Genomic DNA, 24,947 nt, shown 5'->3' on the forward strand with positions numbered 1-24,947 from the left:
TTTATTCAGTTTATTTCTTTCGGTTTTTAATTCCTTAAGTTTAATTTCTGATCTGGAGTGCAAGAATGCATGATAAGGGCGGCTCTTTTTTTATCATTTTGATGTGCTCACTCATAATCCACGGTTTTCGTATCTTTTTTTGATTTCCTAACTTGTCTGAAGGGGAAATTCGCAGTGTAGATGCGCACAAATAGTTCAAGAAACTTGTTATACACTTCGTTAACAATTCTTTCTCTTAACATGGAATCCCAGCTAGGCGTACCTACAGCTAGACTGAATAAATCCAGTGCTCCGTTAGAAGTGTGTTGGTAGGTAAGTAATTCAATGTTTTGTTTGATACTGTTATCTAATGCGTACACTATAAAGACTGGGCAGTGATCACTAATATCATTAGAAAGTGTACCCGCGGTGCAGACTGAGGTTTCTATATTTGTAATAAGAAGGTCGAGGGCAGATGAGGTAGATTGAGTAACCCTCGTTGCTGTAGTGATCAGATTGGTAAAGCCAAATGATAGTAGTAGATTGTTTAAATCCTGCACATGCTTATTTTTATGTAAAATATTTATATTGAAGTCGCCTGCACAGACAAAATGAACATTATTAAATGAACAGAACTCCAGTAGCTTACCAAAACAATCAATGAAATTCTCAATACTTCCTCTCGGAGCTCGGTATATTACTGATAAGACCCTTTTCTTGTCCTTGACAGTTAACATCTCGCAGTATAGACTTATGAATGTAAACTCTGGCATCAGTTCGTAATGTTAATAATTTTTAGTATAAAGGGCAACGCCACCCCCTCGCCTATTCTGACGGTTTAAATAAAAAGAAGTATATCCATCCAGGCCGACGACATCGTAGCTATATTGAAACCAAGTTTCAGAAATCATGATGACGTCGAACTGGAAAGAAAATGGCTTAAGAAGACAAGAGATACTGTAACTTTTGTAAATAGCGGAACGGGAATTGAAATGCAAAATAGAGATAAACTTGGTATCTTGTAGACGAAAGTTTTGTGGTAGCGCAAACTCAAAATATTCCATCTTGAACAGAAAGTACCAGATTTAACACAACATTTAGCATATCTTCGAAAGGTCTTCGTGATGCTGTATTCTTACAATGGGTGTGTCGTCAGACTGCCTCGCGAATACACTGCCATAATACGACCAGACGGACTTCCATCCATGGTCACGTTTTCTACCGATAGCAATTCCAAGTAGTTGCTTTAGGGTAGGGCATAGGTGCTCGTTCACATAAATTTTGTGAATGTTATCACTTCCAATATCCTTGTTAGAAAGACGTGCCCTCTTTGCCTTGTTAAGCACAGCATCGGGCTTGGTCCTGGATTTAAACTGCACAATGATATTCGATTTTTCTGGGTCTGGGGTGGGTACACGGTGACATATATCAATGTCAGTCTCGACAATTTCTTCTTTGATAACTTTCCCGATCATCTGAACGGTGTCCAGCACATTCTCATTATCTTTTTTGACGACGCCTTGCATTTCGAGATTTTTCTTTCTCAAGTACTGCTCCGAGTGCACAAAGCGTTTTTCAAGTTCTCGGGCCCTGCGTACGAGGGCGCTGCATCTTTCTTGAAACACTATATTTTAATTTTCCAGTTTTCGTCTTGCAGTTTGTTCAGCATTCAGTCTTGTCTTGAGTTCTTCAACTGAGGCGTGATCAAACTCAATGCTCTGAATTCAATTTTTGTGATCTATTTTCATTTCTCGAATCTCATTGCGCATGTCCCTTTCCAATGCCTCACGATACTGCTTTAGTTGATCCCTAAATTCCTGTTTCAGTTGAGTGAGTTCAGCTTTCATTTCCTCTCTTAGTTTGGCTATTTCCTTAGCCATACCTTATCAACTCCAAATATGCACTCCACAAAGCAAAGAAAAGCGAATAAAACAAAACGATAAAACCCGGCAGCAGCGACGAAAAATTGTATGCAATAGTATTAGTACAATACTGTCTTAAAACACCATACTGCGGCAAAAATGCAGACAGGCGTTCAGCGTTGTAGTAGGTGCGTCTTCGCTGCTGCCAAGTGAATCGTACTCTCGCGAAGCACTCGTTTATGAAGCTTTGGCGCTGTGACGTCGCCGATGATGCCGCAGTTGATTGGCTCAGCTAACAGTCGTGCTTTACCAGGAAAATCGCTGCCGTGTCCGCCACGTCACGTCACGCCACGCTCCGGACACGCTTGCAGAACGAACTGGTGGGGGGCACAACTTGCAGCTTCTGGGACAGGGGAATCTGCGGCAAAAATGCAGACACGCGTTCAGCGTTGTAGTAGATGCGTCGTCGCTGCTTCCAAGACGTTCATTTCCCTTTCTTTAATTGTCTATCACTCAGAATCAGCGGCTGGTCATATTTCTGACACAACAACATCGTTCCGTGTCATCACTATGTGATTGTCGATTTTCTACCTAATCACTCACATGTGTGCCTAGTAGCGGTAGATTTGTTCTTTCGGGGCACCAGGCTTGGAATGCGGTTGTTCTGTACTCAGTGATTCTTTGTAGCTAAGAGGTATTTTGGCTTGTCACTCACTTACTCTATCCATATTCACGGTAATTTTGATAAAGAGTGTGCCCATACATAGTTTTGATGCATGAACGATTATCTGGGCGTGAATGTGAGTAGGGGTGTATGAATGTACATTTTCGCTTCTTAACTGCCCACCACGCTTCCTCAAAAAATGGTAGGGAGGAGAGTTTGAGCAGGTGCCCACATAATTTTGGTCGTACTTTGTCATGGGTGAAAAATTATCCGAAAGAAATGTTTTACTACCGCAAGAGTTCGCTTGTGCTAGTTGATTTTTTGACACCGTATTATGGGTTTATAGAGAAAAAAAAAAGAACAAAGATTAGGACAGCATGACCGAAAGGACATGTGCTACAATCAAGCAGCTAGCAAAGCGGCATTCAGCGCAAAAGAATATTGCAGAAGTTCTTTTTTCTGAGCTTCTCTATTAGCATTGTTAAAAAGCTGTACGCAGATTCATCAAATTTTAATGTGGAGATGCATGTTAGAATACCACAACTGTCGCTCTAGTACACCGAGAACAGCCTAATCAATATAGCATGCACATCACATGTAGAGCTCACGCTAGAATTTTCATTTGGGCGGCCCTTGTTTACTTCGCTGCAAAATTTTCTACCACGAAGTATAACGTTAAAATTCCACAATATAAATGAAGGATCAACACTCGGAAGCCCTGTTTCTTTCAGTGCTTAAGTGAATTCGATATTGACAGATGCACAAGGCTGCAGAAGAGGCATCTAGGTTCATAGCTTTTGCCAGGGCAATATTTCCTTCCTGATAGGTGGTATAACGGCGCCCGTAAGCGCAAACGGCAATAATTTCTAGTACACTCGTTGTCTAGTGAACGAAGCAATCTTGACGCTTAATTTTGGCTATACCAGGAAGCGAAATTACAAAATATACGGTGCTAAAGAATTACCTCTCGATTTCGCTCATACGAGGCGAGAAACTGACCGCGCCAGGAAGTGGCATTGCTTACTGTCTTGATCACAGTGTAACGAGCGGCACTTTGTTGAGCGAACGTTCGCGGAGTTGAAGTCCTTTTTTGGAGGTTAGGGACGCACGGTTGCTAGATAAGGGCATATATTATAACCTCGATGAGAGCAATGCTTCAGGCAAGGTTGCCAACACGGGCACTTATTGGCTAGCGATCATTCATGAACTTCCAATACATTCTATTCTATTTCTTCTATTGTTCTTACATTCTTCTATATTTTTTAAATATCCGTCACTTGCAGCAAACTACTGCACAGGTATGCTCTCTATCGCTCCACATATTGCAGCTCGACTGGAGCACAGCGCTTTAACAATCACCCAGTTGCCTTGCTTACAGCAGATCGTATGGTAGCAGCCCTAAAAGTTTGATATTTGTGCACTTTGTTTTCCGGCAACATAAAGCGAGAAGGCCGAAACTGCGGCCTCGTTTATTTAGGGATATCCTATGCGCGAAAATTGCCTGTACAGTGCGCTCTTAATTTTGTATGTTTTATTTTTAATAAACACCTCAATAATGTACTCCTATTGTACATCACTACAGATGAATTATCTACCCAGGCGAATATCATTGCCAAGCAAAACCAACGCAGTCAACTCACTTAATATAATTCCGCAAGAATATTTTAGCTAGAAATTTCGTGGCACATGATCATATTAGAAATTTGAACGTTATCGTCATACAAATCTAGTTCCTTTTTGCTACTTTTCAAAATTGGCATTTAAATCAAAATACCAGCCTTGAATTCATTTCTTAAGTACCCACTTTGACACTTCTTACGTACACTTACACTTAGGTACTCACACTTCCGTATACTTACACGTACACTTAGTACACTTCTTAAGTACGCTTTAAGTACACGTTGAGCACGCTAAACTGAAGCGTGGCTGGCGGCGCAGTGCCTCTGTGACGTAATGGGAAGGCGTAAAATGAAGATTGACCATACCATGTGATGAAAAAGTTGGTCTTGCCGCTGCTGCTGCAGTGACTGTGCGTCCATTGGAGAGCTGCACTAATGGCCAATTTGTATCACCTTGTTGGAAGTCACAAGGACGACGGTATCTCCATCTCCATCTTAATTTTTTACCACAGTTTAATTTAACGGATAATCGTGCTTCTCGAGGACAGGCGCGCTATCAGGTAAATCGAACGACTAAGCGAAAGTTCTGGGTTCGGTCCCTACCTGCTTCAAGTTGCTTTTTCATCCATTTTCATTTCCAATAATTTATCGTTTCTTTGTTTCATTTTTTTAAGCACAAGTAAGTTCCCCTATGTTGTCCTTGGTGTCAGTGATTGCTGGCCTCGCATGATGTGACTAATAAAAATGGGGCCCCTTGGTTAATCCCCTTCCTTGTCGTTTATTAAATAACGAGGGTCTTGAATCCGGCAACATTGATGCCTTCAGGTAGCATGTGTGGGTTTATTGACCAGTCACCTTCACCCAAAAATATCCCGTTCTCTTGACGCCTGCGGCAGAAAGTACGTTTCACGTCCGCCGCCAACGTCTGTGTGTGCTGCCCAATTCTTACCCTCTATTTTGTCGTTCGTTCCACCAAAAAAATTTGTGGAATGAAACTGGGTGTGGGTGGGATTGGCTCTCCGTAATTGGGGCCAATCCACTCTGTGATGGTGGAATGCCAGCGAACCTGTTGTTGTGCTCCCAAATTCGCCCCATTCTATGGTGTGAACGTGGTTGGACAGACAAGCCAAGCGAGTGCACCAAACAAAACATGGTTTACGGGGGAGCAGATCGAAAGAGTGCGCAAAACAAAACACGTTGGTTTTCCAATTTGTGATTGGCCATACTTCTTAGTTAATTAGCCAAGCAGACAAACATACGGCTGACCGTTTTCTTCCCGTAGAAACCGATATAAAGAAAGCAGAAGGGGATTTTACAGCATTTACAACTTTACTTTCAACAAACTAAATTTGAAAAGTAAATGAAACTCGCCGTAATGATATAGCCATCTGAGCGGCCAATTGTCATATAATTTTTTTGGGACACCTTTGATAAAACAAGAGTTACAGGCGTTTTCTGCAGAGCGTTCGCGATAAAGTGGGTTTTAACACAATCCGCTTTTCTCACTATGCGTACTTTAGCACCACCGGATACGCCCCTTCCTGCCTCTACGAGAGAACACATGCAGCTCATTCACACCGGGGTCGAGGTAAACAGCTTCACGGTAAAAACATAGAAAGGCGCGTCAATCTTTCGTACGTGGTAACAGTGTTGCAGTTTGTACGTACCAAGAACGAATAGGTCGAATAAAGTTCAATGTTCTTTAACGAAGAAGAAGCGCCGCTCAGCCCGACGCATCAACAGGGCTTTAGGCACGGGGCCGGTTCTAACTGCTCGCAGGGTTTCGCTACCGCACCGCCTTCGACCTCTCACTCCTAGCGTACCCTGTCAATAAACACCTTGACATTTGCTGGAGGGTGCTGGGTACGACTCCATCAGCGCTGGAACATCGAATCCGAACCCTTCAACCATATCGGCCCATGACAGACGATCCTGCTCAGCCTCCTCGAACCCTGCCTGATGATCCAACTCAACAAGCTGCATTCACGGCACCAACAGTCATCTGTCCTGGCGTGCAGTGACAGCGGCATCCTGCTATTTTTGCGGGTACCGGTGATCAGGACGCCGAGGACTGCCTGACCTGGTACGAAAGAGCGTGCACAACCACTGGGATGACACGGCAAAGCTCAAAAACGTAATTTTCTAACTGAGCAACGTTCCCCATTTGTGGTATCGTAACCACGCATCCGACATCCCAACATGGTCGGCGTTCAAGAGCAACTTCACAGAAGCCTTTGGTCGTCCTGCTGTCCGCAAAGTCCATGCCGAACAATGCCTGCACGGACGCGCCCAGTAACCATGGGAAAATTTCACCAGGTTCATCGACGACTTCCGTCGTTAATCTGTACAACAGAGTCGACGCAACGATGCCAGAAGCCGACAAGGTCAGTCATATCTGCAAGGGAATTGGGGACGACGACATTCAAGTTTTTGTGGCGCGAATCCCGACCCCAGTGTGTGTTATCTTTGCGCTGTGTTAGAGTTACGACAAACTTCGAAAGCAGCGAGTAGTAACACGACATCCGTCCTCAGAATTCACCACTGCCTCAGGTCTGAATCTAGATGTTCACGAGTCGCCTCTAATGTACGAGATAAAGGAATTCGTACGAGAAGAATTGCTCAGCCTCTTTCCCTGGTGCCCTTTAGGAGCGCGGAACCTTACAGCCCTGACGTACGCTTACGTCGCTGCAACGCCCCCCTTCGCTTCACGTTCACCTCTCCAAGCTGTTGCACGACTGCCCCTGATTCCCATCTCACCGCCTGCTCCACAGCTACCACGTCAGCCAAATCCATTGCGCACCGCGGAAAACCGCCCAACTTGTTACCATTTTGGTAGTGCGGGACATGTTGCGCGCTTTTGTCGACGTCGGATGCTGCATATTTACAATAACCACCCATTCATGAGCACTTAGGCACCTCGACAGCTACAATCTGCTGTGCCGCTGCATGAAACCCCTGTCCACAAGCCTGCTCGTCGTTCCCCATCACCACTCCGCCGCTCCACCTCACTGATGAGACGCAGGCAAAGCCCTCTAGCTCAGGGAAACTTAGTGGTGCCTTTCCCGAGGCGAGAACTGCGCCCCTTTCGATTTGCCAAAGGCCAAGAAATAACCGCTGCAACGTCATTGAGGCATACGGTAGGCACGGAAGAAAATATCGACCACCTGCTTTGCCACTGTCCACGATACACCCCTGAGAGACAAGAACTTCGCAAAGCTTTTCAAAAACTGGAAAATCGGCTGCTTTCTCTGCAGGTGCTGCTGGAACACCGCCCCCATCGCCCATCGGCCCATAAGGTGGCGAAGGCGCTTTTGTGCTTCTAAAGGACGACGCGCTTGTGCGACCATTTGTGACTATTAATGCAATTTCTGTAAGGCCACACACGTCAGTGAACTCACTGCAACTTCCTTCTTTCCTTCCCTCCTCTCTGTCCCTGTTATCTTTGTTTTACCCCTTTCGCATTCCCCCGATTTAGGGTAGCCAACCGGAGGTGATTCTGGTTAACCTCCCTGCCTTCTTCTTATCTCTTTCCTCCTCCTCCCTTGAGGTATGCGTCGTAGGGATTCGAACATTCGCACTGGTAGATACGGGCACAGTAATTTCGGTGTTACGGGCTGCACTTTCCCGACGAAAAGGAAAAGTAACAACGTCACTTGCGCAGTTTATTTGGCAGTGCGAGCGCACAACCTTTAAACAATTGGGAGACTTCACTGCCCGTGTTTTCATCGAGGAGTCGCGTCATGTCATTGAATTAGTTGTGCTGCCATCCTGCTCCCACGATGCTATCCTAGGCTGGGATTTCCTTTCGTTAAACAATGTAATCATTGACTGTGCCCGCGCCGAGGTAGTTGTCTTTTCTTGCCGATGCAGCCACGGACCAAGATCCTGTGACGTCTACAAAACTGCTTGTGGTCGAAGTTACTGATATCCCTCCTCAGTCAGCCGCCATGGTCTCCGTATCTTGCGCACCAGCCCGTCACGCAACCGTGCTATACACGCCATGTGACTTCTTCGTCCGTAGCCGTTCCCTTCCGTTGCCCTTAGCCGTCATCGCTCTCAGTGCTAGCCTTGGTGTCACGTGGGTGTGGAATCTGTCTTTTCCGCCGATTACTATGCGTCCCGGAAAGTGCCTCGGTTACGTGCAAACGGTCGCTTCTTCATTGCTCTTTGATGGTCCCGACGGCGCACATTCGATGTCCCTCGCCGCCCTCGACAGTGCCAATCAACCGCCGTTGAAGCGCTTCCATACGTCATTCTCCGGTGTTCAGACAACCACACAACGCGCGCAACTCACCAGCTTGCTACGCGAATTTACCGCCTCCTTCGAGTGCCATCAACATTATCTTGGCCGCATCACCACAGTATCGCACAGCGTCGCCACCGGTTCGCAAGCCTTACTTCGTCAGCGTCCTTAATCTGTCTCAGCTTCTGAATGCCATATCATCGACGAACAAGTGAGCGATATGCTTCGGCGAGGCATGATACAGCCGTCGCATAGCCCGTGGGCGTCGCCAATCGTCCTCGCAAAAAAGAAAGATTCTATTCGCTTCTGCGAAGATTACTGATGCCTTAACAAAATTACGCGAAAAGAAGTGCATCCCCTACTGCGCATAGACGATGCTCTTGAGTTTTTGCAAAGTGCCGAGTTTTTTTCCTCTTTTAATTTGCGGTCTACATATTGGCAAATCTTTATGGCAGAGGCTGACAGCTCGAAAACCGCCTTCGCTACACCGTACGGATTATAGGAATTCAATATCATGCCATTCGGCCTATGTGATGCAGTACTTTCCAGCGTATGATGGACAGCATCTTCCGCGGTGTCAAGTGGCACATGTGCTTGTGCTACCCCGATGATGTCGTTGTCTTTTCACCTGATTTGCCGACTAACCCCCAACGACTCAGAGAGGTATTAAGCTGCCTTCCTAAGGCTGCTCTGCAGGTTAACATCAAAAATGCTTCTTTGCTGCCCGTAAGCTCACAATCTTAGGCCACTTCAAACCCACCAACCTGAAGACACTACGCAGGTTCGTCGGCGTCTGCTCCTATTTTCGCCGCTTTGTAAGGAACTTCGCTATGATCATCGCCCTTTGAACCAACTGATGGCTGCAGACAACGCCCCACTCGCCTTGTAGAAAGGATGCGATGACGCATTCACGACCCTTCGCCATCTGCTCACCTCTCCTCCTATTTTGCCACATTTTAAGCCCACTGCCCCATTTTAGTTCCATACCGATGCTAGTGCAGTCGGCCTTGGGGTGGTTCTTGCCCAACGCAAACGTGGTCTTGAGAAATACGTCGTTGCTTATGCTAGCCGCGCGCTGGCAAAGTCGGAGCTACACTACTCTTTTACAGAAAAGGAGTGTTATCCATACTGTGGGCCCTTACGTACTTTCGACCTTACTCATACCGTCACCAATTGGATGTAGTAACGGACCACCATGCGCTGTGCTGCCTATACTAATTGAAAGACCCCTCTGGCCGCTTCGCACGATGGGTGCTTCGTTTGCAAGAGTAGAACATCCTGGTCGTGTATCGCTCTGGACGCAAGTATATCGATGCCGACGCTGTCTCCCGCTCGCCCATTTCACCTGACGCAAGCAGCAAGCATCATTTACCCGCATAGTGTGGGAATGTCGTTGGAGGCATGACAATAGACGTGCCAGACGCTGAAAAGAACAAGCTTTGTTCTATTGTCCATGAACCTCACTCGGTTTTCACAGCTTCTCTGCAGTTGAGAATGTGGTATTTGCGCCAGCAGCAAGGTAGGTATTAAAAAAAAAGTAGTAAATGGGCTGACCCCTCTAACCAGGAATTCGGTTGAAAACGTAGTCGCTTACTAGTGCAACATAGTCAGCGACTACCTTTGAAAGGACACGAAAACGCCCGACAAAAGCTGACGCATTCATTCACTTGACCACCTCCACGCCCACCAATGCAGTCTTCATCATGTTCGGCTATTTTTATGTCCACTAAAGGACGAAAGGCATCTCCAGCGATCGCAAATTACGGCAGTCTTTTGCCGACTCCAAATTGCACCGGCAAATTCACTTATTTCAACCCACCACCTATTCTTCTGCCGTCCTCGACAGCTCCACCTATCCCTCGGCACCTATTTTTCAAGTCTAATGGCTAACTGGTTATCAGCTCTTTGCATTACATTCAATGCCCACCTCCAGTTTATTTTCTCTTAATGTGAGCTAGCACATCGGCTATCCAGATTTCCTCTCTGATCCGAACCGCCCTATTCCCGTCTCTTAACGATACGCCTAATATTTTTCGCTTTATTTCACCATAGGAGGATGTAAATCATGAGTGATACCCCCAAGGTAAAAGAGAAAGCCACCGACCTCTTTGACGGCAGAACTCGTTTGTGGTACATGTCAAAAAATATTTGTACAGTAGCAACAGCTCGTTGCTACTTAGCCATCACTTAGCCATACTCCAAGTGTTCGACAAAGACAAACTCTATCAAAGACGAAAGAATCAGTTATGGGCCGCTGTGCAACGCAAGGCGCTTGCGACCAAGCTGAGAAGTCAGAAAACTCGAAACGCACGACTTAGCCTATCGAAACTGTTTCAAATTTTCCTATGTTGCAAGATTCGAGATGACTTTCCAACCACTTCAGCTATCAACGGGGTTCTTTATTGACCTTGGAAGATCAGGTACTGCCGTGTTACCTAGGCTAAATACAAATAGGTGCAATTAAAGAGATGCGCAAGTTTGAGCACCGCTTCCGCAGTGCTCTCGCTTCAGCGGTCAACCTACCTTGTCCATCTATTTCCCAAGCCAGTGCACGGATACGATGCAAAGCAACGTGGTATTGGCCACTGCGGCAATAAACAAAGCATTAATAATAATAACAAGGCTTGCATTTGCGCTCGAGCCCATGAAGTGAAGCACAATGCCAGAAACACAGCGCGCTGGCTCGTCTCAAGCGCGCAAGAACGCTGGCTCGGTAAGTAACGGCCGCAGCGGCGTTACTGGCGTCGTACCTCGATGGTGCACCAGGTGAGACAGTTGGAAAGCGTCACCGTTTCAAAGTTCCCCATGAAATGATAGGATAAATATAGCTTCTCGTTAACTGTCCCATCAGCTCACACTATAGTGCATGCTTCACGATGGGGCATGCACACAAGCGCGCAGCAGTAATGCTATTGCGCGCCCCAAGTGCCCCTGCCAGCACCAGAACACTGTCCGGGCTCCGTCAAATATCGATTGAGCGAAGCGCGACGGTATTTCCACTTGACTTCGTCGCTTTTCTCTGGTGACCTACCTGTCCACACGTGGGTAACGCAGGCACGTCGACACCATGAAAGCATGGCTCACAGAGTGAACGCGCCTCGAGTGCCAGTGTATCCCAATCGCTATGAAACTTTCTATACACGCACGGGAGCGTGCCCATACAGAGTGCTGCGCCATAGGATGGGTTCGGAGAGCTTGCTTAAAGTGGTTCGAATGCGACTACATGCAGTGCGGTAGCCTGAAATTTTTGGTCCACTTTTCAAAGCCACCATTATTAATGTGAACTCAGCAATTTCCAAACCGTTGTTTGGTCGAAAAGGGCAGAAATCTTATCAAGTAAATGATAATTTGTTTTCCTATTTGGAGTACCTTTAGGTGACACTTACTGAGTTCTGATGGCAAAACAATGGGCCTGAGCCGGATAACAAAAGTGCGGAATTCTACTGATATGAAGAATAGCAGTAAGTAATTGTGTTACCCTACCAAGTAATACAATTGAAAAGATATGCTCGCATATACAAAGGGCACTATAATATTTGTTGATATACTTCAATTCAGACGCAGTGCACGACACATAAACTATAGAACGTCGAGGAATTGTTAGCTTTCGCTGAAAAGTTGTAGCATCTTTTTCTCTCTTTTTCAGCTAACCATGGTTAGCTGTTCCAAAACGAACGATTACGAAACTACAATTCCAGCACTGCCATCAAATAGTCGAATAAACATGTGTAACATTTCAGTTCTATTTCTATTTCTCTCTTTAGTCTACACAAACAGTGCAAAGCTTGAGCCCTCTAACGTAAACCTATTCCAATCTGTTTTTATTCTAACATTCTGACGTCATATTTACGTAACTGCCCACGCAACATCGGGCGATGACCCACGGCGTTGTCTTAATAGCCCAATCAAACGCTCTTTTGTTTCTACGAGGTCACTCACGTTTGCTTTAAAAAAGGAATTGCCTGTATTGCGCGATTTTTCTTACGTAATTGGCTGAGAAGACACTGGAGCACGCTCAAGTGGAGAGGGTTTAGACGGGGCAGGGGCAGCGCAGCCAAAATAGTTAGCCGGATGAGGACGGTGGTGACGCTGTCTGCCACACCTACACCTAACTTTGCTTGTGGTGGGTGGTCGAATATTGCGGCGGCGTGCAACGGAAGGCTAGGAATGCTGCTAAAACAGATCCTAGATAGAAGATAGAACAGATGCAAGAGTTTGCAGAGCGATGTCGTATACGTGCTGAAAGGGCTCGATGACGCTACATGGCCACGCAACAAGTTTTATTATCCGCAAATAAACCTTTGCTCTCTGGAAGCTGTGAGTAGCCAGTGCCTGAGCGATGGCGGGCAGCCATTTTCTATTACTTATAGAGCCGGGCAGTCTCCGGCTATTCAGAAGAAAAATAGTTTTTGTTCGGCACATTATTGCGCCTTTAACTTTTTTCAAGACACACCACGTCACTTTGACGTGGACAGTTTTCGCGGCTCTGTGACGTCACACGACGGCCGGGTGAACCGGGGGAAGCGGGCGCAGCCCGATATCTTTTAACCAGTAGCACATGGCTAATGGCAAAAAAAGCATCCAATCAAAAATAATAATGTTTTCTTTTTTTTGTTCGCCATAGCCGTGCGCAATCAGTGTGCACCTATCATGTCAGATGGGGCCTTCCCGCGCTTTTGGTGACATCGCGTGACAGGCAAGTGAAGTGGGACCGAAAATTTTTCAACCAATCGTAGAGGGCTGATTGCAGGGTTGGGGTGCTATGCAGGATGCACCGAGTTTTTCGTTCACCCGTGTTTTACCCGAGTTTGCTCGACGGCAGTCAGTGAACGGAGATGGCGTGAAATGCGCCGAAGCTGCAGGCGAAAAAATATGTAGACAAAAAGCCGCGTATGACAACATGAGCGCACCCTGCGCGGCACGCTGCTTCCACGTTTCAAGCGCAGAAGGCTGCACAACGAAATGCGCCAGCGCCGCGTATTGCTATCACCTGATTATCGCAACTTAGCGATTCCGTGACTGTCCCGCTATCTGTCTGCACACTTGCCGTGAGCCGCTTGCCACGCCTTTCGCGAGTGCGTCAAGGGCTTGCCTCCTCTTTCGGGCACGATCTTTCTTTCCTCCGTCGAATGCGAACAAGGTGCATGCGGCGCATTCTTGCACCTACACTTTCACTCAAACGAATACGTTAAAATACAACAAATAAAATAACGAGCATTTTTATTTCTTTGAGCATCTGTTTTTCGTTTTCAATGCTAGAAATTTGTGATGACAAACGGAGATCGAGCAAATTATTAAATTTTGCACTTCTTGCCGCGAGTGGCGACAGTGATGCGAAAGCTTAGAAGCGGTACATTGAAGCGGGTCGCACGCACGGGGGCGTTCATACGGTGATAAGTCGCCTAGGGGCGCTGCAGTGCAACTCTCAATGAAGTCGGTCATGATCCATGGAGGGTCATGGCCACTCTTTCTCTATTAGGGGAATAGAAACTCAGCACCGCGGTACGGCTGTTGATCGCAGGCGCTTCACTAGGCTATTAAGGCCCCCGCTTTACCAACTAAAAAGGATACAATGGCTGTCGCTGCAAAATGGTGGTATGTTATTTTAGAGTGCGTAGTGACGCAGTTCAGTGAAAATGTACCAGTTTATCTTTGTGCGTGAAGCCTCTGCGATACATTGCGAAAAGTGCGTGCTTTCCAGCGACACAATTCATTGCTTGTCATCGCTTGCCCAGTGAATGTGCCTCTGGGCGCATATACGCAGTATATGAGTTTGTTGTGCAGTAGAAGGTGCTTGCGGATTACCTCTGCTGGGCCGCTATTTTGTAGCGATGCCTTATGCCTTATTCTATGCTAGTCTCATCATCCCCCACACACGGCCGCCTGATCCCGTTGATACTGTGGGCAGTACCGTCGCTCTGACCACTGGCCAAGCGCGAAAAGCCTGGAAAAGCGTAGAATGGGAAAAGGCATTGCTACAAAATACCGGCCCTGGAGCCAGCAGCGATCGCAGATGGATATCGTAACAGACGTATCGTAAAATCGTTACAGACACGTATGTTTACACAACATAAGCAAAAGCCTATAGAAATCACTTGGTAACATTTAAAGATAAAAATTCCGCAGGAAAGTGGCTGCGAGTAAATTAAAGTGGCTGCGAGTGATTATTAGCCAAGCCGTAGTGGGGAACTACAGAAATTTGGACCACCTGGGATTTTTTACCGTGCACCTAATTTTATGTATGTGGACGTTATCGCATGTCGCCCACATCGAATTGCGCACTCCGTGGCTGGGATTCGATCCCGCGACCTCGTGCACAGCCGCCAAACAAGACAGCAGCCAGTGAATGAGTGAATGACTCAAGAAGCGAGTTAATGATTGAAGAAAGAAAGAACCTTCGGTATCACTTAAATGCCAATCTTAAGACGGTGCTTGCTTCATGAAGCATTCATCACCGAGGAGGTCTAAACGAGAGACCCTTGTCAAGAAGTGAAAACTCGAAGACAATTGTTTGACAGTAAGCTCATCAAAAACAAACATCTCATTTTGCAACCAGATAATTGCATGACCGCAAGGCTTTTTTTTTTGAGTAGCAAATATTGCAGTGGTACCATTGTATTTCAAGAGCATTGAACAAATTTGATTATTCTGAAGAAACATTATTGAAGGAATTCGTTCGTCGTAAGCAAAACACAATGCAGCATCTCCGTATCCTAGCTTTGGATGCACTAGTGTTTACCTGAGAAGCATATTCAGAAACTAAAGAAAGTCTAAAAAGCTTAAGATAGGTCGCCGAGCATGCCATCAACCTTGTTAACTATGTAGTCTGTATGGATTCCACATTTTGAAGACTTTTTGTTATGAAAAGGCAGATTAAAAAGTGTCATTTAGGCCAGTGCACCTTAAAATGGTCACACTACAGAAGAGTACGCATTTGGGCTGGTTGGTTCATCATTACGAGTAATAACAAACAAAGCTAAACAACAAGTCCAGTGAATGGGCACAAAAAAGAGCGGTGATGAGCTGTTGTCTGTGTCCCTTCACTCGCCCTGTTGTTTACTGCTGTTTTTATTGCTTGCTGTCATACTTCGTAAATACCGTTTTAAAAAAAAATTACGAATCTAACCACCACTTTATTCCTGTAGCCATTTCGTCAAGAATTTAGTACGTTTTCACGGAGCCAGGAAAGAGACATACTTTACACGAGCATAGTTCAACACAAGCAAAGTAAATCAATGCATTATTTGTTTTTTCTTCACTCCAAAAGCACACACCTGCCAGGTGCCAATTCAGACAAGGTTTTCCGCATTCGTAGTGACCTCGAACAGTTGTCACGTGTTCACCGGCTAAGAACGCCGATAAGATACAGCGAATTTGTACTATGCCTGTACTTGTACTTGCCAAGGCTTCATGTGTAGGCACAGGTCCGGCAGCGAGTACTGCAAGTATGCATTTAAGTGTGCGCTTTAGGCCTGATTACGATTTGTGCGATGCAAAACTTTTTGCAAAACTGGAAAAATTTGTGCTGAGCACAAAAATGCTGTTTCTATTTCCGCTAAACGAAAAGACTTCCTTTCCTTCAACTGTCTACGAAAGCTATTGGCTATAGTTTCTTCAAGCAAGTATATTTGCGCCATTGCCCAATTCCTACAATTTCTCTAGAGCGGACAGTCTCACGCCTTCAAAGTTGCAGTGTGTTATCATGGAAAAAGAGTATGAAAAAGAGTACACAAAACAGGACCTTTGTACGTCTTCCTCGCTTTCGTAATACGCCTTTTTTGCCCTGCTCATTTAACCCTTTGAGGGTCGAAGCCGTAAATATACGGCGCCACGAACAGGTCCGAAAATGGTCGATGCCGTATATTTACGGCACCGTCTATACGTTTAAAACGCGTGCTAATTTCCTAACCTTTTTTTTCCTGGCATGTGCTGCCACTATGTGGGAATACATGGAATTTTTTTCTCGCGTCTCTCTCTTTCGGTTTTCGTTGTATAGTTCTTTTTTTGCTCCGGAGCGTCTGCTACCGCTCGCGCATTGGCGCTCTCGCGGGCGCTCGGCGGTTAGTTTCGGTTTTGTTCCGCATGCGGTTTCAGCTTCTTTCGCTCACAAAACTGATGGCTATCTCGTTCTTATCACTCAAAGGCTGACCGCCTGTTACTCACTCGTTTGTTGCCCACAGGGCTCCGCATACGAAGGATGCCGCCGTGAATGCATTTCCTTTTTTGGCACTTTATTCAGAAGTTTCCTCCCACGGCTGCTCAGAGAAGCAGTACCCAGAGGAGGTGCCACTTCTGCGCCAACACCACTCGGCAGCAAAAACGTCGCAAGGACACAAAATACATGTGCGCTGAGTGCAACAAACCGCTCTGTGGGAAGCCACGCTTCAAGGACTACCACACGCTGAAGAAATATTAGTGCAAGAGGAACATTTGAGACTTGCGAAAAATTTTCGTGTGTGCATTCTTCTTGTGTATTTTTCTCGTGTGGACATTGTATATAACAATGCGCCAATTTTTTTTAAATTCTTATACCTTTATTTGCTATTTTTTTGCTGTTTTTCATGAATAAACAGTGCATATATGCCAACACAAAACATTTTTTCTCACTTTACGGTCACCCTAGAAAAATTACGGTAAATTTGTTTCGAAATAGGTCCCTCTGAACAATTTAAATGTGCAATAAAAAAAAGTCGACCCTGGGTGGTCGCATATGGTAAAAAAAATTGACCCTCAAAGGCTTAAAGAATGTTGCTCTGGTATGGGACAAATTGAGTAATACCAAACTATTGAACCAGTGTTTCTGACACTGGTGTCAGACCACTGCGTAACAAACAGAACCATCGTTCTATGCAACATATTGTACTGTCTGCCAACGCAATTAAGGTTCAATCAATCAATAATATCGTTTTAACAGCCGAGCTGTTGCAGCTTGCGTTTCAGCTTTGCCCGGTGACCGCTCGAAACTCGGCGCAGCTATGCAAAGTGAAGTCGAGAGGTGGAAAGGCTAAGCGAGACTAGCGAAACAGGCAACGGCTAGGAGCCTCCGTCGCGGCGCAGCTGTTTGGTTGAAAAGGCGCACAGTGGGGTATTGGCTGCGCCTAGCGACGACCTATGCTCTGTCGTGCACGCGCAATCCTAGTTGAGCGACGCGGCGTCCACCGGCGGGATCAGCATCCGATCCACCAATATGGGCAGATATAGCAAGGTCCTCTCCCGAAGAAGGAGCGACGGCGAAGGAGGAGGAGGCGACCAATGAAAGGCCGAGCATGGCCGCGGCCTTAGACAGCTCCTTCTCTGCCGTGCGCAGTTTCGAAAGATGGAATCAGCTCGTCCGTAGCGCCAGCGGGAGCTTGCGCGCCAATGCGGTCAAGGAGTCCGTGGCAAGATGGCAGCGCTGGCTGCTAGCTCAGTGACAAAGCTGCTTGGAGACGTGGCAACCTACTGCAGGCACCACCTTAAACGTTCACGTTCGTCACCCCGTATATCCTCCAAATGCAGTTCGCAGTGGGTGCTCTTCGATTTGTCGTCCCGTACTGGCTGAGTACTGTACGCGTAGCTGCGCACACCAAAGCTCTTTTGGCTAGTTATGCAGTTTTATTGACCTCACTGCCATGTGACAATAGTGCACTATAGAGCCGGCCCGCGGCGGAGATGAAGCAGGCTTCAAGCACTCCCCATACGTGGGCCGATCCCGAAGATTGTGCAATACAGGGCCGACCCGCGTCGGAGGTGCAGTCCGCCATTAAGGGGCCCACATACACAGCTTCGCTTGGTCATCTTTGTACACGCAGTAGAAGGGCACTGAATGTTTTATTAACACAATAAATATTGTTACCTAGGAAGAAAACTGTTCCCTAGCAATATACAGAGACAAAGCAAGAAAAGTCGTATGGAAGGAGGGCTCAGGCTCAAATACCGGTGGGGGTCTCCAATACAACGCATTGACAAGAACTGCAAAATTACATTACAGTATTTCGGCCGTCTTCGAAGCTCTACATACATTTGTCTACTCAGTTTTCGAAAAAGAAAGGAACTAACGCGGAAAAAGAACAAGGAGTGACAAGGCAGCAAGACAATGCTGCGTTGTCAACAAGACAAAATGCAATAAAAATTACATTGAATGAAAAAAGGATGTATGCTTAGTGCGGTCACTGCTTTCAAATTTTACAAGGCCTATTTAACGCAGCTTTACAAGTTTTGTAAGGCGGTTTAATTAAGAAGTGGGAACGTTACACCACACACATGCATGTTGGTTGGCACAGGCACAGCGTCGGGCACCGTGCGCACGAGCTCTGCTCTCGAGCGAGGCGTTGAAGAAGCGCCAGAAGTACACGCCCATCGTCTTCGTTACAACTTGCCACCAAGACGAGGTAGGTATTCTGAGAGGACGCGGGTGGTAGTAATGTTCGAGTCGCTGCCAGTGCACCGTCCCAATTCCATGGCGCCTTAAGTCTGCGGACAGCGAGAGAGGCTTGACAAGGTAATTGGCAAGAGACGTCGGTTGCACGACGGGGTAGGTATCGCGGTACTTGGCTAGGAATTTACAGGAAACACTGAGCGTGGTCATAAGCATACAGAGCCAGACTAAAGAGTCCGGTTCTTACTAAAAAGTCCGGTTCTTATGAACATGTGGGCCGGTTGACTTCACGACGGAAGTTTTCGTGCCATTGGTCTTCAGTCGTAAGAGAGTGGGCTAGCAGGCAGTGTTCCTCGGCGTATCTGGAAGCTTCAGACAGTGGCGTGTACGCGGATCGGTCACGTCGGTAGGGGAGAGAGAGAGAGAGAGAAACAACTTTATTGAGCCGAGCTCGACATCTTCTTAGACGCCGTCGATGGAAGTGGTTCCCTCTTCACGGGACCCATATGCTTCCCTAGCCGCCTGGCCCCTGGAGATCAGGACGAGCTGGTCTTCCAGGGCGGTGCTGGTTAGCAAGGTCTCCCATCGCTCGGTAAGGGTGGATGAGGCATGGGGTAGGGTAGTGGGGCAGTTAAGAGGTGGGGGGATCGCCTTGATGAAATTGCATACTCCAATGACGTGTTGGAGCGTGCCTAAATGAGTTTTGCAGAAGGTACAAACCTTTTCGTACCTTTCCGGGTACATCTTGTTTTGAAGGTAAGGGTGCGGGAAGGATCCTGCTTGTATTTGCCTGTAGATCGCTTGCTGTTCTCTGCTAAGCGATTTGTGAGGATCGGGGTAACGGCGGCGAGCAGGTGAGTTGCAGCGTTGGCATTCTCAACATGAGCGGATGTGCTTCTGCAGAAAACTGTGCATCTCATACCAATATAAGTGTAAGCGACGACTGGTGTACGTTTTTGAGAGGCCAGCGTGGGCTCATTGTAGATCTGTATGGAAAGCTGAGGATACATAGGCGCGGAGGTGGCATCGGCACGCAGGTGGCGAGGGACGACGAACAACCCCTTGTGACCATTGGAAGCGTATAGTTGCGGCGATAGAGAAGTCCATCCCGTACGGCAAAGTGAGAAGCTTGACAGCGGAGAGAACGGGAAGGGCGAGTCACCGAACAGTCTGATAGGCAATCCAAAAAGAGCCGGTATCCACGGATCATTACGCTGCTCCACCGCCATATTGATGAGTTCTGGTTATGAAAACACCAAGGCAATGGCAGAAACGCAAGTCGGGTCACTAGCCATGGGGGAGTGAGACAGAGCTTCTGCGTTGGTGCGTTTCTTGCCCGACCAACAAACAACGCGCATGTCGATGTCTTGTAACCGGATGATCCAGCTGGCGAGGCGGCCTGATTGGTCTTTCAATGTCGACAGCCAACATAGGGCGTGATGGTCGGTAAAGTCGTTGAAGGGAGGGTCACGCAGTTGTGGCCGAAATTTTCATTGGCCAAAATAATAGCTGAGCACTCCTTTCAGTTTATGGAGTATTTAGATTTGGCCTTGGTTATTGTTGTGCTGGCGTAGGCTACTATGTATTCACCACATCCACATTTGCGCTGAGCGATCACAGCACCACGTCCTACGCTGCTGACGCCCTGTGAATTTCAGTGAGAACCATGGCGTCGAATTGGCGCAGTATTTGCGGCGTTGTGAGCCGACGGTGAAATCACAAGCTGGGTGGGGACGAGGTAGAAAGGCCGGTGTCAACTCGCAGAAGTTGGGTTAACAAAGCAATAATAGGAACGAAATTTCTGATAAAACGACGCAAGTATAAGCAGAGCACGATGAAGCTTCGAAGTTTCTTCAGGGTCGCTGGTTCCGGCTTATTGGTCCCTGCGCGAAGTTTTGAAGAATCTGGTACAACGCCGCCTTTGGAAACCACGTGTCCGAGTATCGTTAGTTGCTTGTCTCGAAAGCGATAGTTCTTTATGTTGTGTTGGTGGCCCGCGTGCGTCAAGCACTGCAAGACCTGCTCGAGACGGCACAGATGAAGAGGGATGTCAGGGGACAGGACGACCACGTCAGCAAGGTAACATAAGCTTGTCTTCCATTTTACACCACAAATGATATTTCCCATCAGCCGTTCAAAAGTAGCTGGAGTATTGCAAAGACCAAGCGGCATAATGTTGAATTCACACAGGCCGTCTGGTGTTACAAAAGCTAATTTTGGGTGATCGGCTGCTAGCATGCCACTTGCCAATAGCCGCAACGTAAGTCAAGTTAGGAAAAGCACTCCGCACCATGCAAAGAAACGACGGCGTCATCAATGCGCGGCAAAGGATAGACGTATTTGGGCGTTATCCTATTTTGGCCGCGGTAGTCCACGCTAAACCTGATGGGCCCATTGCTTTTCTTCACAAGGACTACAAGGACACCGAGGGAATCTATGAAGGTTGAACAACTCGACGCTGAAGTATATCGCTGACTTGGTCTTCAACAGCACGGGGCTCTGTGAGTGGCACGCGATAAGGTCGCTGGGGCCGCGAAGCATGCGCACCCGTAACGACCCCGTCATACACCGCCGATGTGCGGCCCAAAGTCGCTTGTTAACAATCGAACGTAGATGAGTACTTGCGAAGCAGGTTGGGAAGATGCGAACGTTGTGCGGGGCACAGGTTGGTACACATATAACTGTCGAATACGCGCAGCGGAGGCGGCAACAAGCCATTGTACTAATCTTGAAGCAGGTGCGACCAAGAGGGGCGTCGAAGATGGTCGTAGAGTCGATGCACTTAAGAGGTCCAAGACACTCACCACAGTGCAAAATGAGAGGCAAGGCACAATCGTTGGAGACAACTATATGAGTGGAGCTCCCGTTCATAGTGATGACAGCGAAGGGAAGAGAACGTCGTCGAGGAACGAAAATATGCGACGGTGTAAAAAGAGCACTGGTATCTATAACACCCTTGGAGCCGGGAGTTGAAATCACAGATGAGTGCGGAGGTATCGTAGAGTCGCCAGCAACAAGAAGCTTGGCACCGGAATCAGCATCATCAATTTGGGCTTCAGGAACCGGCAAGAACTCGACTTCAGTGCGGGAATAGTCAATGACGGCCTTGTGATAAGAAAGGAAGTCCCGTGCCAAGATATTGTCGAAAAAGCTTTTACACAGAACAACGAATTGGACTGTGTATGACAGTCCTTGAATCGTGATGCGGGTAGTGCACGCAGCAACAGGCGTAATGTGCTGTGGACTTGTTGGTCGCGGCGATAGGGCGGACAATGTGCCATCATTTTGTGAGCCAGCGATAAAGTTCTTTCGTAATTAAACAAACGGCGGCTCCTTTATCAAATAGCGCAAGTGCAACTATTCCATCTACAGATACTTCAATTACCCTGGCCGGAGAATAGCCAGACGTTGTGCTGTTCAACGCAGACGCAGTTCTTGCCTCGAGAACTGCGGCGACTAGTTTTCCTGGGCGGGAGGAGTCAGGCGACGACGCATTGGCGAAAGTGAACGGCGTCGGGTGGGGTTGAGGATGAGTAGAGATGTCGGACGTAACTCACGAGGCGACCAGAAGAACGGAACGAAGGGGTGTAGGATGACGCAGGTTGTTCAGCTTGGGGAAGCCATGAGTAACGGCGACAGAACCATGCCATATAAACAGGGATGCCACGATAGAAGCATATTTGGTGGTGGTCACGACTGCGCCATTGTCCAGTGTTAGCTGGTAGCTGGTAGCCTGGTTGGAAACGCGGTCGGACGTGATAGTACAGCGGGCTGTGCTGGTGAGAACGTCTGTGGCAGAGTCCGCGCTACAAGTTCAGCGTGTGGTATAAGTGCAGGCGCCGGCGAGGGTGCACACGGGGTCCGAATAGGCTCCGAGACTTGGTCCTGTATCAATTGTCGCAGGTTTGGAGCCAAAGATGTCGCAGAGGTTGGAGCGGCAGTGGGATGTAGGGATGAACTCACTTTGTTCATCCCTACATCATCTTTATGTTCACCCCTACTTCATCTTTATGTTTATATATGTAAGGATGAATTCGGTAGGGATGAACTCTTTCATCTCACAGAGCAGGCCGCCTTGGTCGAGAACTGCGGTTAAGCTCGAAAGAGGGACTTCCTGCGTGGAAGAACGCCGAGTCAGGAGACGTTGTGTGCGTAGTTCATCGTAACTCTGACAAGGATCAGCAACTTAGGCAGTGGTCTAGGAGTTTTTCGATTGGAGCAATGGAAACGCGTCGCCTTCTGATGGCCTTCCAAATTTTGACGGATACTATCGGATTCAGTCATGGATGAATTGACGGTCTTCCAAACGTCGACGACGTCTTCTATGTAGTCGTTGAAGTTCTCACCTGGCTGCTGGGACCAATTGCATAAGCACTCTTAGGCATGAAGTTTTCGCACAACTTTGCACCCAAAAGGTATGCATGTATATGGATATGTATGCACCATCCTCCCAGTTTTGCAGTCGTTTGTGGCTCGTGAATCTCGGAAACGAAGCGCGAAGTCAGATTTCTCTCAAATGCTCTAATTTCCAAAGCTGCTCGTCGCTCCCTTCTGGGCGCTTTATTTCGTCATAGAGCGGATTTTCTTACGTGGGTCATAATGGGCAAGTAGCTGGCGTCAGTCAAAGAAAGTGTTTGAGTGAGTGCGCTTCTTGCCACTGCTACTCTCTATATTTATTGTCGATGTTCAATGGATAGCAAAAGTAAGCGGAAACGTGCTTTTAAATTTCTATAATAGCTATGAACTTCCGAAAGAAGCCGACTACCGTCTGCTCACGCTAGGCCGCTGCAGGCCACGCAGGAAATAAATTTTGGCCACCATGCTTATCGGTGTCTTAGCCGTCCGGTGTCCCCAATCTCGACTACTTTTTGAACGCTTTGCCATTGGGAAGATTTTGTTTATTAGGTAAAAACGTGAATCAATCGATCACCTTTTCCTGCATTGTTGAGAACGAGGGCATTGTTTGGTTGTTTTACAAAGGACAGGTATAAATACTCCGTCTATATCTTTACGGAATCAGGTATACGGCGACGAAAAATGATGATGGGCGAAATTTCGATCTAGAAATGCTCATTGGCCCTGGCAGCATCTGGTGCTCCAGAATGGCCGGGTATTGTTAGTACATAGACGCTTGACTGCGCGAATGTGCCTCTGATAAAGTATAAACGCCAATTAGAAGTGCAAAAACCTCAAGAATTAATGTCCTCCAGAACGGTTGTCGAGGTTAGAACCCTTGACAAAACGTAGAGGATTGTGATCTGATTGCAGTCGTGTTTGTTGACAGATGTTACATGTGCCTTTCACGTGCTTGTTCTTCGAACTTTGGTGTTCATAATGAGTGACATTGCAAATGAGACAATAAAAATAATGTTTCGCCCAGTGCGTAAGACACTAGGCGCCTGAGCACGGTGCGGTACTTTCGAAAGCTACCAGCGCCAAAACTTTTCATTTGAATTTATTTTCTTTTACAAAGTACACAACCTCCTTCTCATGTATTTGTTAATTTCTTTGAGGGATTCGTCTTATGTGATGGACGCGTGAAAGGGCTTCCTCTGTAATTAGGCATAGAAATGATCCATTAAAAAGATTCGGCCAAACCCGTCTCACATGACTCTCAACATATTGTAATTAGCATTCAAGGAACGTAGCGACTCACCGCATTGCTGAAGGCGCCGTTATTTGCAGTCTGTAGTGGTAAATTTTAGATTGCCGTTGATTAGGCTGTATAACGCATACGGTGTAACCAGGATCGGTCCGCGTTTCTTTGACGCTCACTTGCTCGGGTCGCCCATGACCATGATGATGCGCTGACCACGATGTAAAGGCGAAGAAGGAGTGAAGTGCATGGAAGACAACATGCCGATGAAGGCATGACGACAATAGGATGACAAAGAATGGATGACGACGATAGATAGATAGATAGATAGATAGATAGATAGATAGATAGATAGATAGATAGATAGATAGATAGATAGATAGATAGATAGATAGATAGATAGATAGATAGATAGATAGATAGATAGATAGATAGATAGATAGATAGATTCAACGTTCCTAAAATGGGCGAATGATGCTAATGGCATTAATATTAGAAAAGATGTTCGTAAGTTGTGCTAATCGTGCACAAAATCAGATTATGACCACGTAAAGGACCACAATCTAGCCATTTCAAATGATTATGAATGGCATCTGGCTGCGCAGCTGCTGAAACCAAATGCTCAAG

At 46.9% G+C, this 24,947-nt stretch overlaps 2 protein-coding genes across 2 annotated transcripts in view; both read left to right on the plus strand.

Moving 5' to 3' along the window:
- The window catches only part of LOC135912163 (probable 4-coumarate--CoA ligase 1), a 116,332-nt gene extending 104,267 nt beyond the window's left edge, over positions 1-12,065 (plus strand). The window contains exon 8 of the transcript XR_011507857.1: positions 12,014-12,065. The gene's annotated coding sequence lies outside the window, so the exon portion shown is untranslated. The remainder of the gene's footprint in view (positions 1-12,013) is intronic.
- Positions 1-24,947, plus strand: part of LOC135907763 (uncharacterized) — a 331,017-nt gene that overhangs the window by 181,896 nt on the left and 124,174 nt on the right. The gene's annotated exons all lie outside the window — the stretch shown is intronic.

This window comes from Dermacentor albipictus, chromosome 8, assembly GCF_038994185.2.
Source record: "Dermacentor albipictus isolate Rhodes 1998 colony chromosome 8, USDA_Dalb.pri_finalv2, whole genome shotgun sequence".
Lineage (NCBI taxonomy): Eukaryota > Metazoa > Arthropoda > Arachnida > Ixodida > Ixodidae > Dermacentor > Dermacentor albipictus.